Source organism: Hibiscus syriacus, unplaced genomic scaffold, assembly GCF_006381635.1.
Source record: "Hibiscus syriacus cultivar Baekdansim isolate YM2019G1 unplaced genomic scaffold, ASM638163v2 tig00001644_pilon, whole genome shotgun sequence".
Classification (NCBI taxonomy): Eukaryota; Viridiplantae; Streptophyta; class Magnoliopsida; order Malvales; family Malvaceae; genus Hibiscus; species Hibiscus syriacus.
The window spans coordinates 4,127,192-4,142,445 of record NW_024061878.1 but is presented as its reverse complement, the minus strand read 5'-3'; the positions used below and the strand labels follow the sequence as shown (position 1 = coordinate 4,142,445).

General features: G+C 33.6%; 1 pseudogene; it reads left to right on the top strand.

Annotated features, from left to right (window-relative positions):
* Positions 1 to 468: 468 nt before the first annotated feature.
* Positions 469 to 3,302, top strand: LOC120129419 (annotated as a pseudogene).
* Positions 3,303 to 15,254: the final 11,952 nt, after the last annotated feature.

Below are 15,254 nucleotides of genomic sequence, written 5' to 3'. Positions count from 1 at the left end.
TTCATTTACATCTACTTTTACTACTTGATATACAACACGTTCACTTGCATTAAATGCTATAACAATATAGGTAGCATCACATTTCTTTTTGTTCATTCTTTAACTTTTAGTTTTGATGACTGAGTTTTGTTGCAATAAATAATCAATCAGTATTTAGTACTCCATCAAAAGTCTTTGTAAACAGTGAAATACTGTGCTTGTTGCTTTTGTGTTGTGAAAACATAATTGTTTAACAGAAGTTGGATTTACTCAGAGAAGGCATGGCTACGTTGAACCAGAAGCGACAATAAAAGAAACAAAAAGAAACCTTTCGACTTTTGACCAGCCAACCAATATTTAGCTGAAATCATGGGGTCCAACACGTTTCCCAAAGTCTCCCCCGATACGTTGAAATTTTGACACCGTCTTCAATATATTAGACCTTTGCTCTTCCTCAACAAAGTTCCCATCTTCACTTCACCCTCTTCCTGTACTTAGCACGGACCATCAACTCTCCAACTATCTTTGTCTTGAAGGTGCCCTGCAACTATCTTAAAAGGCAATTTAAAGTACGTTATTGGTGTATGATTCGCTTCTTATATGCTATTTCTTTCCTTTTCTAAGCTGTGATTTTCATGATCTTGTTTGATTAAATGTATGAAAGTTTTCTTCAAAGGTTTTAGTGCGGGAATCACCATTAAAGGTTGCTCCTTTACTGCCTAGCTTATTTCTCATGTTATCAGATTCCAACTTTTTTGGGCCTTTTGTGTAGCTTTATGTCACTTTTTTTTGGGGGGATGTAGGATTGGTTTCTTTTAGATGTTCATGGAGCCAAAATTCTACGATTATATAAACGGATTTAATGTTGAGGATTTAGATGATACATTTCAACTCAATTCTGTTCAGTACCCGAATCGAACAACCGGATTCGAGTTCATCGATCCTTCTCCGGATCTTAGCTTTGTGAATATGAATATGAATGTTGTTCCGATTGCACCTTCTGAACCTGTCCCTGGTAGTTCTCTTCAACCGATTTCGATAAGTACGGATGTGAGCTCGGTTTCGACATCCACGGGATGGAGTCTGGAAGGGGAGTCTTTGTCGCCATCGGATGAGAGCAACTCGACCGATCCAGTTCTCAAGTACATAACTCAGATGCTCATGGAAGAGAACTTGGAGGAGCCTCATATGTTTAATGACTACTTGGCTCTTAAAGACACCGAGCAATCGTTATATGAAGTGCTTGTTGAGCAATATCCTCAAACTATTCAGTCACCACATTTGGTCAATCAGAATTTGAAGGGTCCTGAATGTAATCTTTCCGGTTGTACTGATCGGCATTCGAATACTACCGGTATAGACACCAGCAATGAGACTGGTAATTATATTGATCATCATGGGGTTGGTGACAACAATTTCCAGTCCACTCTGCAGCAGCCGAGTTTACGATTTCCGGTCAACTCGACTAGTAGCTTGAGTAACACAGGTAATGGGACGATGGAATCGACTGTGAGCGAGCTTCTAGCTCGGAACATTTTCGATGATAAGGAATCTGTTTTGCAGTTCCAAAGAGGGTTTGAGGAAGCCAGTAATTCCTACCTAGTATTGATATGGAAAGCAATGCGTTTCCTATGGGGCAAAAGGGGAACGCTCCAAATGCTGCCATTAATGTGGTTAATGAAGAGCTGGAGAATACACGTGACGGGTTGAGGGGTAGGAAAATCATGAACGTGATCTTGGCGGTTCGGAAGAAGAGAGGAGTAACAAGCAGTCTGCAACTTATTCGGAGGAGAGCGAGTTGTCGGATTTGTTTGATAAGGTGTTACTCTATCCTGAAGGACAACCTACCTGTTGCATTGATGAGGAAAGCGTGCAGCAAAAGGAAACCAAAGCCTTGCAGCAGAAGGAACAGTCAAACGGAACTGGTGTTGGGAAAACTCGGTCGAAAAAACAAGGGAAAAGAAACTGTGGATTTAAGGACACTTCTAATTCTCTGCGCACAGGCTATATCGGCTGATGATCATAGAACTGCTGGTGAACTACTAAAGCAGATTAAAGATAACTCTTCTCGTCTCGGTGATGGAAATCAGAGGTTGGCTCGTGTCTTTGCGAATGGGCTCGAGGCACGCTTGGATGGCAGTGGAACTGTAATGCAAAACTTTTATGCGTCTCTAGCTTTGAAGAAGACAACGGCTGCCGATATGTTGAAGTCTTACAAAGGATACCTTAGTGCTTGTCCGTTTAAGAAGCTACCGATTATTTTTGCAAACAAAATGATTTACCACATGAATGAGAATGCAAGTGCCCTTCACATTGTTGATTTCGGTATCCTATATGGTTTCCAATGGCCTATTCTTATCCAACATCTCGCAAAGAGACGGGGTGGGCCTCCTAAGCTACGCATAACTGGAATTGAGCTTCCCCAACATGGTTTCCGTCCAACAGAAAAGATCGAGGCAACAGGTCGCCGCTTGGAAAATTATTGCAAGCGTTTTAATGTTCCATTTGAGTACAAGGCTGTAGTGGCTCAAAACTGGGAAAATATTCGAGTAGAGGACATCGAGATTGATAGCAACGAGTTCCTAGCAGTAAATTCTCTTTTCCGGTTCGAGAATCTGCTTGAAGAGACCGCCGAGGTTGACTGCCCGAGGAATGCCGTGCTGAAATTGATCAGGAAAATGAACCCTGATATTTTTGTTCACTCCATAATTAATGGATCTTACAACTCTCCCTTCTTTGTTACAAGGTTCAGGGAGGCTCTATTCCATCTTTCTGCAGTATTTGATATGTTTGATAACACATTACCTAGTGACGAGCCTGCAAGGTTGACGTTAGAGAACGAGTTTTACGGGCAGGAAGCAGTGAATGTTATAGCGTGTGAGGGCCTTGCCAGGGTTCAGAGGCCCGAGACGTACAAGCAGTGGCAGATTCGGACGATGCGAGCGGGATTCAAGCCACTTCCATTGAACCAGGAAGTAATGAAGTTACTTGGGGATAAACTGAAGGCTTGGTACCATAAAGATTTTGTGATTGATGAACACAATCACTGGATGTTGCAGGGATGGAAGGGCAGGATTCTTTTCGCATCCTCCTGTTGGGTACCTGCATAGCATAGGACTACTGACCAACATTTGTTTTGTAGGAACAACGTGCAACAACCAAAGACCTCAAAATACAGACAAAGGTAACCCTCACAAGATTAATTTTTCTGCATCGTTTTCTCTTCACGTTCCACGTGAGACGCAAGATTTTATGTTAGAGGAGCAAACTTATAAAATTCTAGATATTCTGTGAATAATCGTATGGAGCTATCGAGTTGTATGGTCTATTTTCTAGATATTTTCTGTACATTAAGTTCAGCTTGGGAGTGATCATGCTTGTGGAATGATGGGAAATATATCTTTGGAATAAAACTTTGTAGAAATCTATGATCCTGCTTTCTTGGCCCCACCTTAGGTTACCTATTTGCCTGTTAGCTTTCATGTTGTGATGTTTTGTAATAAGTAACATGTTCTCCTTTGTCTGTAAATTATGTGTTGAGTTTGATGTTCTGCATAATTGTTCAATACTGGTACTAGGCTGCGGAAGTCAATTTTTGAAGAAAGTGGAAACCCAATGTTGTCCATAAATAATAATAATAAAAAAATCCGTATAACGTTAAATGTTAACATCCCAAAATTTATATAAATGCTCATAAAACATTTCATATCAAAATTATATGTACAAAAAATGTGGGATGGTAAAAAATAATTAAATTTATGTTATTTTTGTCAGTAAACTGAAGAATCTTAATAGGTTGATTTTAAATTCAAATAAAAAGTTGAGATTTTTATGATAATTTTCTTTTTTTTATATAAGATTATTTTGCAATTTTTTTAAACAAAAGGAAGATTCATTTTATTTTAAAACGCCCCAAAGCATATACTTTTTTTTTCTCTTCTTTTGCTATTTTCTCTCGAGAGAAAAGTTATGTCAATTGAGTAATATCTTCTTAATTCGAATGTATAAATATAAAAATATTATGTTATTCTTAAAAGTAACGTTTATTTCACGATTATATCTGTCAAGAAAAAATTATTTTTAGGATAATAATTTTTATTAAAATATCTCGATATTTATAATAGGCGAATTTATATCTCGATATTCGTATTTTTTAGTACCCAAAATATCGGGGACTCAAAACTTTTGGGTATAAAATATTTGGCCCATACATCGACCCATAATAGTTGGATACCTGTAACTCAATACCTACAAAACTTGGATACCCGTTGATTCAAATAACAGGGTACTTAATTATTAATATTTATTAAAATATCCTTTCGTACTATGTTGTAATAAAACACGTTCTACATAAAGCGCTTTGTACAGGTAGTATCCTACTCAGCAAAGATGCGTTCTACAAGAAGTGTTTTATGCTTCTGTGGTAAAAGCACTTATTGTAAAACGCGTCTAAATTTAAATATATGAAATTTACACTAAGTATAACATTAAATATCCAAAATTTAAATTTGATTATAAAATAAAATTTTAATTTAAATATATTAAATATCTAAAATGTAATTCAAATGTAATTTTAAATATCCAAAAAAATACCTCTTTTTTATTGCTTTTTCTCTCGAAATTATAAGTTTTTTTCTATTTTGATCTAACCTATAATTTTTTTGAAAATTCAATTTAATCTTTTTATGCTTAATTTCATCTTTATTTCTCCATACTTGACCACCAATTTCATTTTTATTTTTTCTTTTTTTTAAATATCCTTTAATTTTTTATTACTTATTAATACTCTTCCTTGATTTTGTTATTTACTTTGAACTCCATATTTTATTTTATTTTAATTTGGTCACTTATTAAAACAATTTGTAATTTAATTTAAATTAAAATTTGTAATGCTATTATTTCTCAACTTATTTTTAGCCATTTACTGACTCTTAATTCCCGTCATTACTTTTCAGATTTATTTTACATAATTACAATCCTTTCTGAGTTTTTCTTGTAATTTACTATTCATGGTAAATGTGCTTAATTCGTGTCTTTCTCTGTTTTGTTTTTACTTTCCTTTTTGTTTTTTCCTTTTTCTTTTTCGGATATTTAAAGTTTTATTTGAATTAAATTTTAAATATTTAATGTTATATTCAAAATAAAGTTTTATATTTTAATCTAATTAAGATTTGGATATTTAATACTATATTTAATGTAAATTTCGGATAATTAAACCCAGTAAAAGCACATTCAATAGAAAGTGATTTTGCCTGCTCTCTCTCATCTTTTCTTTGCGGATGATTTGGTACGTTTTGCGGAGGCTTCAATTGAGCAATGTCATGTTATTTGGGAAATCTTGGACCAATTCTGCAAGTTCTCGGGTCAGAGAATTAACATCCAGAAATCTACTATCTCTATTACTCGAAGAATGTGGTATCGGATTTGAGAACTTCCATCAACTCATCTTTTGGTTTCCAAGAAGTTCAAAATTTGGGGAAGTATCTTGGAGTACCTCTTCTGCACTCTCGGATTACGAGGGCTTCATACAGTTATATTGTTTCAAGAGTTCGAGATAAGCTCACAAGGTGGAAGGCAAAATTTTTGTCCTTGGTTGGAAGGATCACATTAGCAAAAGTACTATTATCGACGATCCCTTCTTATTCCATGTAATCAACTAAACTTCTGAAAGGGATTTGCGAAGAGATTGAAAGATTAATTCGGGGTTTTATTTGGGGTCGTACTGAGTCCGGAGGTGGAGTATCTCTTGTTCAGTGGGAGAATGTTTATAAACCAACCATCAAGGGTGGCCTCGGTATGAAGAAATTGAACATTCTAAATGATGTGTTTCTCATGAAGTTAACTTATAAACTGGTAGTTAAACCCGATCAATTATGGGATAGAGTGCTACGATCTAAGTATAAATGGGTGAATATGCTTCCCGAAACCATTGATCGTACAGGCAGTTCGCATCTTTGGAAGGGCATCTCTCATATGTGGAAGAATGTACGACAAAGTTTGGTTTGGAATGTTGGCAATGAGCGTAGTGTGAACTTTTGGTGGGACGATTGGCTTAGCGATGTGGAGCCTTTGGAAAATTACGTTGTGAATCCAGTAGAGAGAACTAATCTTCCAAATAGGTCGGTAGCTGCTATGGTCGAAAGGCTTGGGAAATGGAGATGGGAGGATATTATCGATAAATTACCAAGTGTTGAACTATGTTTTGATATAATAATTTATGGCAAAATGTTTTTGGACTTGAATTGAATTTATTCAAAGTTTTCAAAGTTTACAAAAATAATTCAAAGACCATTTAACTTTGAATTGAGCACAAAAATGTTTTTATGAATAGTATTGTATTGTATGAATAGTACTGATATTGTGTGAACAGTAATGAACAGTACCGATGCTAAAAAATTCAAGAATGTAAAATTGGTACCGATACTACTACAGTAGTATCGATACTGCTACAGTAATTTCAAGCCCAACGGTTATAAAATTCAAATATTACAAAAGGTAGTATCGATACTCATTGAAGGAGTACTACTTTCGGGTAGTTTTATTTTGCAGAAAATGAATCCCCAACGACTAGATATGACTTCAAACTCTTTTCAAACTATAAAAACAAGCTGAGGACGCTTGAAAAACATATAGAACAACTATCCAAACAATCCAACATAAAAGAAACGTTTTTCAATCTTATTTCATCTTTTTCTTGTAAATATTTTGTTCTTGTGAGCTTAATTCTTGTAAACACCTACCTTAGAGAGGTTTTCTTGTTTACATTTCCTTTCATTGTAAAGGGGTTTTGGTTCTAGCTGAGCCTGTTAAAAGCTAGGGATTGATTCTAGTTTAGCCATTGAAAAATTATGGAATTGTAAAAGTTATCTCTTTGTCCTTGAAAAAGAAAGAACAAATTAGTGAATTTGTTAGAAAATCCTTGGTGAAGAGCTAAGGTAGTGGATGTAGACTTGGTTGAGAAGTCGAACCACTATAAATCGCTGTGTAATTTTCTATCTTTCAATCTCCTTACTCTCTAAACACAAAACTCGATCTAACATCTCTTAGTGAACCCTTTCGATTGTCGATTCGAGATTTCGAAAATCCCAACAATTGGCATCAGAGCCTAACTCATTAGAAGGCTTAACATCCTTGAGACGATCCTCACAAAAGCTCTACCGATTCCCGACGCAACCGACAAAGAAATGGCTTCAACCTTTGGTGCCTATTACTTTGAAGATTTACCTATTATGGATTCACAACATGTCAAAAAGCCACCCTTCTTCAATGGAGCAAATTATGCCCATTAGAAGAATAAGATGATGTTCTTTATTCGAGCATACGATCTAGGAGCTTGGAACTCAATCATGAAGGGTTAGTCCACTCTACCCGGTGAGATAGATGATTGGGATGACTGGAGTAATGATTTCTCAACCATAGCTACGAGAACTTCAAGATGAAACCCGATGAAGATATCAAAATTATGACGGATAGATTTTTCGTGATTGTCAACGGTCTCAAGGGATATGGAGAAGTAATCCCTAATATGAAGCTTATGAGAAAGATGATCTACTCTCTTCCTACGTCATGGCAATCGAAGAAGACGACCATTATCGAAGATAGAGACCTAAAGTCTCTCACTCTCGATGAGCTAAATTGTTCCCGTCTCACTCATGAGATGATGTTGAAGAAAGAAGAAAAAGGTAAAGAGAAGAAAAACAAGAAGAAGAAGAAGGTAGACATTGCCTTCAAATCCACCAATGAAAGCTATCAAGATTCAAGTGATGAGGTGGATGAAGATGATGATGAACAAGAAGATAAGATGGCCAATCTCTTCAAAGAACTAAAGAGATTTATGACTTCCAAGGAAGTAAAGCATGAATCAACCAAGAAGAAGAGTCTCCCGGTGTGCTTCAATTGTCAAAGAACGGGACATGTCAAGTATAATTGTCCCCTTCTAAAGAAGAAGGGGTCATCTAAGAAGAAGGCATATGTGGCAACTTAGAGTGATGAAGATGACTCCAATGATGATAATGAAGTAATCAACCTATGCCTCATGGCCACTCATAAAGATTCTGAGATATCTTCTAACTCAAATGAATTAAATTCATATTCTTTTGATGAGTTACAAGATGCTTATATTATGTTGTATTTGGGATTTGAGACCATGAATTCCAAATATAAGAAATTAATTTCAAAACTTATAAATGAAAATAATTTGGTTTTGAAAGCAAAAGTTGATTTTGAATATCAAAATGAAATTTTGCAAAATAATTTAGATCTTTCAAAAGTCAAAATTAATGTTTTAGAAAAAGAAAATTTTGATTTAAAAGTTAAGCTTGAAAGCTTAACAAAAGAAAAAGAATTAATTTCTAAAAACAACACATTATGTTTAAAAATGGCAAAATGCTCACATTGCCATTTTCATGGTCATTTGGAACATACATGTCCTATAAAGAAAAGAAAATCTTTTAAAATTAGACAAGTATGGGTTCCCAAGGGAACAAGGGACATTGAAACTAACATTCAAGGATCCAAAGCAATTTGGATACCAAAATCTACTTAAATGTCTCTTGTAGGTGTGTGGGAGAAATTGTGATAAAAGTAATGATATTCAAATGCTCTAGCCACACGTTGAAAAGAAATGGGTAACCTCTAAGCTTATTGCTTTTGATTTTGATTATTTGGTTGCTCATTTTGGTTTAAGCATGCATGAGTTTTAATTTTAAATAATTATGCTTTGTTTTTAATCTCATGTATGATTAAGAGGAAATTGTGATGAACATTTTAAAGTTTTAATGATTTTTCATAAATTTTAGTTCATCATAATGAATTTTGGTCAAAATTGGTTTTAAAAGCAAATGATATCTCTCTAACCATTAATATCAATTTTTCAAATGTTTTGATTTTATAACTTTTAAATTTTTGACCTAAATTTGAATGTTTATGCATATGGTTTAAATGAAAATGATATCTCTCTAACAATTTATATAAAAAAAATTCAAATGCATAACATTTTTAGAAAACCTTATGCATATACACTTAATTTCAACAATTGATATTGCATAAAGTATTTTAGACTTATATATATTGAATTTCATATGCTACTAACATGTTTGTTATTCTTTGTTGAAATTCAATTTTGCTTAAGTGTTAAGTTTTTAAAGCTAATTTTTGTTTGAATGCACTTATTGAGTGGGAGATTTGATTTTTCAAATGATTTTAAGATAAAATTTAACACTTACTCTCCATATGTTATTTTAGAACTTTAAAGATTGAATTATTTTTTATATAACAAAAAGTGGGAGAAGTATGATTTGAAAAATTCAATTTCTTAATGAAAAAATGGGGAGCTGAACATTTTCATATATTTTCTAACAATTGGTAACAATTGTTATCTTTTTCATTAAACATTTTATTAAGGGGGTTTTGCCAAAAACAATTTTTCAAATGTTTTGTTATATCAAAAAGGGGGAGATTGTTGAACTATGTTTTGATATAACAATTTATGGAAAAAGGTTTTTGGACTTTAATTGAATTTATTAAAAGTTTACAAAAATAATTCAAACTCCATTTAATTTGGAATTGAGCACAAACATGTTTTTATGAATAGTACTCTATTGTATGAATAGTACCGATGCTAAAAAATTCCAGAATGCAAAATACGTACCGATACTGCTACAGTAATTTCAAGCCTAATGCTCATAAAATTCAAATATTGCAAAGGTAGTACCGATACTCATTGAAGGAGTACTGATACTACTTGTTCTGTGCAGTTTTATTTTCCAGAAAATGAATCCCCAACGGCTAGATACGACTTCAAACTCATTTCAAGCTATAAAAACAAGCTGAGGACACTTGAAGAACATATAGAACAACTATCCAAGCAATCAAACACAAGAGAAGAGTTTTTCAATCTTATTTCATCTTTCTCTTGTAAATATTTTGTTCTTGTGAGCTTATTTCTTGTAAACACCTACCTTAGAGAGGTTTTCTTGTTTACATTTCCTTTCATTGTAAAGGGGTTTTGGTTCTAGCTGAGCCTGTTAAAAGCTAGAGATTGGTTCTAGTTTAGCATTGAAAAGCTAGGGATTGGTTCTTGTTATCCATTGAAAAACTATGGAATTGTAAAGGTTATCTCTTTGTCCTTGAAAAAGAAAGAACAAATTAGTGAATTTGTTAGAAAATCCTTGGAGAGGAGCTAAGGTAGTGGATGTAGACTTGGTTGAGAAGTCAAACAACTATAAATCGCTGTGTAATTTTCTATATTTCAATCTCCTTACTCCCTAAACACAAAAATCGATCCAACCCCTCTTAGTGAACCCTTTCGGTTATCGATTTGAGCTTCCGCAAATCCCAACACCAAGCGATATTGTCAAACGACTGGCAGCAACTATGCCTCCTCAGCAGAATTGTAGAATAGATGCGCTGGTTGGAAATGAAATGTTGATCGACATTTCTCGATTAAATCAACCTATGATTTGAGGTGAGATTGTTTAAGTGACGATATACATAAGGTATGGGAGGTTATATCAAAATACTGAGGGTTACAGCAGATTAAGATCTTCTTATGGTTATAAGCGAAGGATCGACTACTTACAAATACGGAAAGAGTAAGACGCCATATGGCCACTCATTCTTGCTGTGGAATTTTCGGGCGTTCAGGTTAAACAACAGATAATCTATTTTGCCAATGTCAACCATCCATGGTAATTTGGGCATCTTTAATTAACACTGAAAAGTTAGATAAATTTTTTCACAAGGGACATTAGAGAATGGGTGCAGATTAATATCGATTCACTAGTGTTTTATGCGCGAGAATAAGGGGATTGGGATTTATTGTTTGGTTCGATTTTGTGGTTAATTTGGAAGGATCATAATAGGAAGAGTTTTGACCTGGATTACATTGAGAATGATTTTGTCCTAGTGCGGGGTAGGCGACTTAGTCGTGAAGCTAGTAGTGCATTAGATTCAGCCTTATCCTTAGCTCAATCTTCTCATCGTTTGTTGAATATGAATGATCCTTGGATTCCGCCTCCTCTTAATTGGTGTAAGGTTAATACTGATGGTTCCCGAAAATAGGTGATGAATTTGCTACATCTGGGGGTGTTGTTAGATCCTTCGAATGTTGGTTGGATGCTTGGATTCTCTAAAGTGATTAGAATTTGCTCTATCGTTGAAGCGGAATTATGGCATATTTATGAAGGCCTTTCTCATGCTTGGAATCTTAGGGAGTGGTATGTAATGGTGGAAATTTATAGTTTGAGGTTGTTCAAATATTGCATGAAATTTATAAAAGAGGTTCGATTATCACGCTCCTAGATTGTGTTAATGGGTTGTTAAATCGGGATTGGAATATGGTTCTGAAGCATATTCATCAAGCAGCAAATAAGGTGACAGATACGTTAGCAAAGTTAGCTACAACGAGAGGTGAAGTCCACATGGTTTTTAACACTACGCCAATAGAAGTCATCAACAGGGTTTTAAATAGCGGGACACAAACTCTATAGCGGCCGCTATTTCGCGGTCGCGCCACCATCCGAAACCGCTATTGATGAATTTAACGGTGGGTACCAGATTCACATTGATAGCGGTCTATCGCGTCCACAATTTAACATGTAAAGGTGGAAAGCACCGATCACGGAACGCTATAAGCGTTATTCTACCGTTACTGCCAGAAAAACTTAAAAAATATGATTTTTTTGTGTGTTCATTGTTGAACCTCATTTTTTCTCTTTCTTTTTAAGTCTCCATTTTTGATACATTCATATTGAGATTCAAAAATAAAAAGAAAAAGAAAAAAGGAAGAATAAAATTTTACCTGTTTTGTGGGTCTCGTTGAAGTGAAAATTGTTGGAATCCTAAACTTTAGGTGCTTAAGTCTCTCTTCTAGGCTACCTGTTTTGTGGGTCTCGTTGAAGTGAAAATTGTTGGAATCCTAAACTTAAGGTGCTTAAGTCTCTCTTCTAGGCTAGAACAAGTCATGGTTTTGGGATTTTTTTGATGTTGGTTATCTCAAAACCTTAAGAGTGTAACGGAGGAAGAAATGAGGGAGACAACATAGAACTCCATGGAGAAGAGAATTAGAAGATTCTAGATTTTCTTCTAGTTATTAAGATGTTGATTTTCAATTAAAAGAAATTAGACTACATGGTCGTCCACACACACTAAGGTTGTTTCCCATTTCTTTATTTTTTTAAAGTAAGTTTTAAATAATATTTTTAAGGGATATATTAATTTGCTACCCCTCCTATTTTTTAGAATTTATAATTTAATTCTTAGTTTAAAATGTAATTTAATTTTGTCCTAATTTAAATAATTTAAATAATCATGTATTCACAATGTTATCATTAATTCATTATCTTATCTTATTACTGAATTTTTAAAGTATTCTATTTGGTTAAACTATATTATATATATATATATATATGTGTGTGTGTGTGATGCAGTGACCGCGATGACATCCGTTATATCCGCAACCGCACGACGCGACCAAAAACACGGCCGCGAACGCTATTTAAATCTCTGGTTGTACACTTGGTGCAATAAGATGCTGCTGGCTGTGTGTTGGCAACAAAGTTTTAATTTGTGTATTTTCTTCCATCTTTATTTCATGGAAAAAAAAGAAAGTGACTTTGCCACATCAGCGTAAGATGCTTTCTATAGAACAATCTCTATAAAACGTGCCTTATTATTAGTAGTATGAAAGGATGATATTTTAATAAATATTGATAAAAGAATGGCATTTCGATAATTAAATTTTTTTAGGTAATTTTTGGGTAAAGTTACCTCAATTCTTAGGACATATGTGACGAGACAGTGAGAGACTAAAAACCTGTAAGGTCACTTGCAAGGAAAATTTATAAAATTAAGGATAGCTAATTTGGTAATTGTAAGTGGATTTTGGGGTGTTTCGTTAGAATAAAATAAGGACTAAAATAAACGAAAAGAGAATCGTATATCGGGTTCGGGTAGCCGATCAAGAAATATTTTGTGAACTAGATCTGGAGCAAAAATTCGTAAAAAAAAATAGCATATAGGGTACTCGATCCTCAAATTTGGGTTTTTTAATTATGAATACCTATACATTTTAACCTAAATAGTGGTTCGAATGATTTTAAATACCCCAAATATAGGGGTGTTCAAAATTTCGGTTAACCGATTAAACCGACTGAATTGAAATTTTTTTCGATTAATAGGTCGGTTAATTTTAAATTCGGTCAGTTAACGATTAATGTTTTTTTTTAAAAATTCGGTTATCATTTAATTCTATTCAGAATCGGTTAATTAACATAAATTTTAAAAATTTTAGTATAGTATTTATATATTAAGAACTTTAGGAGTGGTTAAATTTTGGTTTTCATTGAATTAATCGACCAAATTAACCAATCAAATTAGCCGAAAAAGTTAAATATTTAATATATAATATATATTATTTAAAATTTCGATTAATTTGATTAACGGACTGATTAAACGAACTTTATTCGATTCGATTAATTATTTTTGAAAAAAATTTGGGTCACTTAACAGTTAAAACAAAAATAATTTCGACTAATAAATTTTTGTACCGAACGAACCTATTTAACACTCCTACCCAAATATATAATACCCCAGAACCATCGTCCAAGTAGGCACAAAACCCTCTAAAAATCGGCATAATTCTCCTCAAAAGGAAAATTACCCTCTAGGTCCTCCTCCTTTCCTCATAAGTTTAAAAATCCACTTTCTAGCTTTGGTAAGATTAATTTCGCAACCGATTGAACTCAAATTCGACCCAAAAGATCTCTAAATCATAATTAACATATTCCAATAAACTTTATATTAAAACTCGAACTTTAATTCAAAAATTCATATCGTTACAGTAACTATTCTTGAAATAATTATATCATCATAACATTAATAACTCAAGCAACCATATCATCAAATCTTAATAACTAAAACATCACAAATACAAACAAAGCAAATTTATATAGTGAGATAGTCAAGAACAATTATAAAACTATGGAAGGGAATTAAATTAACTAGTTACAACAATCATACATATATTTATGGAGATTCTCAAATTAAAGCTTGATATATATTATCTAGCATACACATATCTTTGTAATCATGAAATCAATTAAAATATGAATCATATTAATATTTAGCCTAATGGAACATAGTGACTCTGAATACAAGAATCTTGACACCATCACCAAACATAACATAAATGGCTATCCCACCAAAATCGCCAAAGACCAACACTCACATCCAGCCACCATCGCCAAAATAATTGAAGTCAATACATAACCCGTACATGAGCTCAAATAAACTCTATGACGTATCACACGTATCCGACACTCAACTAATGTCATTGTCCAAGGGCTATATATATCAACATATTTAAGCTTACTTGTCATTCAAGTTACATAATAATGCTCAACTTTTATGAACTTAGTATCACAGATCATATCATGGCATAATTGAGCTTTTAATTAAACTCCTTAGTCCAATTTAGACATTGGACTCCTTGAACATTCTTGACATATATTTCCATCATAATTATCATATTCATTCCACAATCATTATATACTTTGCTTATCTTAGATATATATACGTATCTTATATTGAACATAACATCATATATCATCTTATCACAATGAACATACGTTTCAAATCAAATCACCTTCAACTCAAGAAATTCCTTATTTCATAATTAAGCATATCACAATGAATTGCTATATATGAGCTTAACACGCATTTTAACCTTAGACTCTCAAATTAACATTAGAGCAACTTAAGGATAATAATATGGGCATTCGACTTTACTATGACTAAACTTACAGAACTCCCTAGCTCACGATGTGTCTATCAAATAACACGAACCATTCCATAATTCATATCAAAGGTTCATAAATTCAATAGCTAAAATTAAATACCATGAACCCTAGAACTAAATTAGTGTAAGGATTAGCCTTACCTATGCCTAAAAATCATACTAAATTCACAATCATATATCTAAGCCTTGGAATTTCATATGTGAGTTTGTAATTTAAGGTTTGGAAGCCTTAAACTGAACACTAAACATTATAATTAAAATTACTAAGTTTGATATAAAGATAGATTCGTACCCACTAGAAGCTTTAGGAGAAACTCACTTCAAGGCTAACATAACTTAAATTTTTGGAAGCTAAAAAGAACTTAAGACATGCTTTTGGAGGAGCTACAAGGGCGGCAAGGAAGCTCGAAAGAAAGAAGAAACATTGAAATTCTATTCTCTTTCTTACCACCATTTGACCGTGGGGTTTACCCACAAA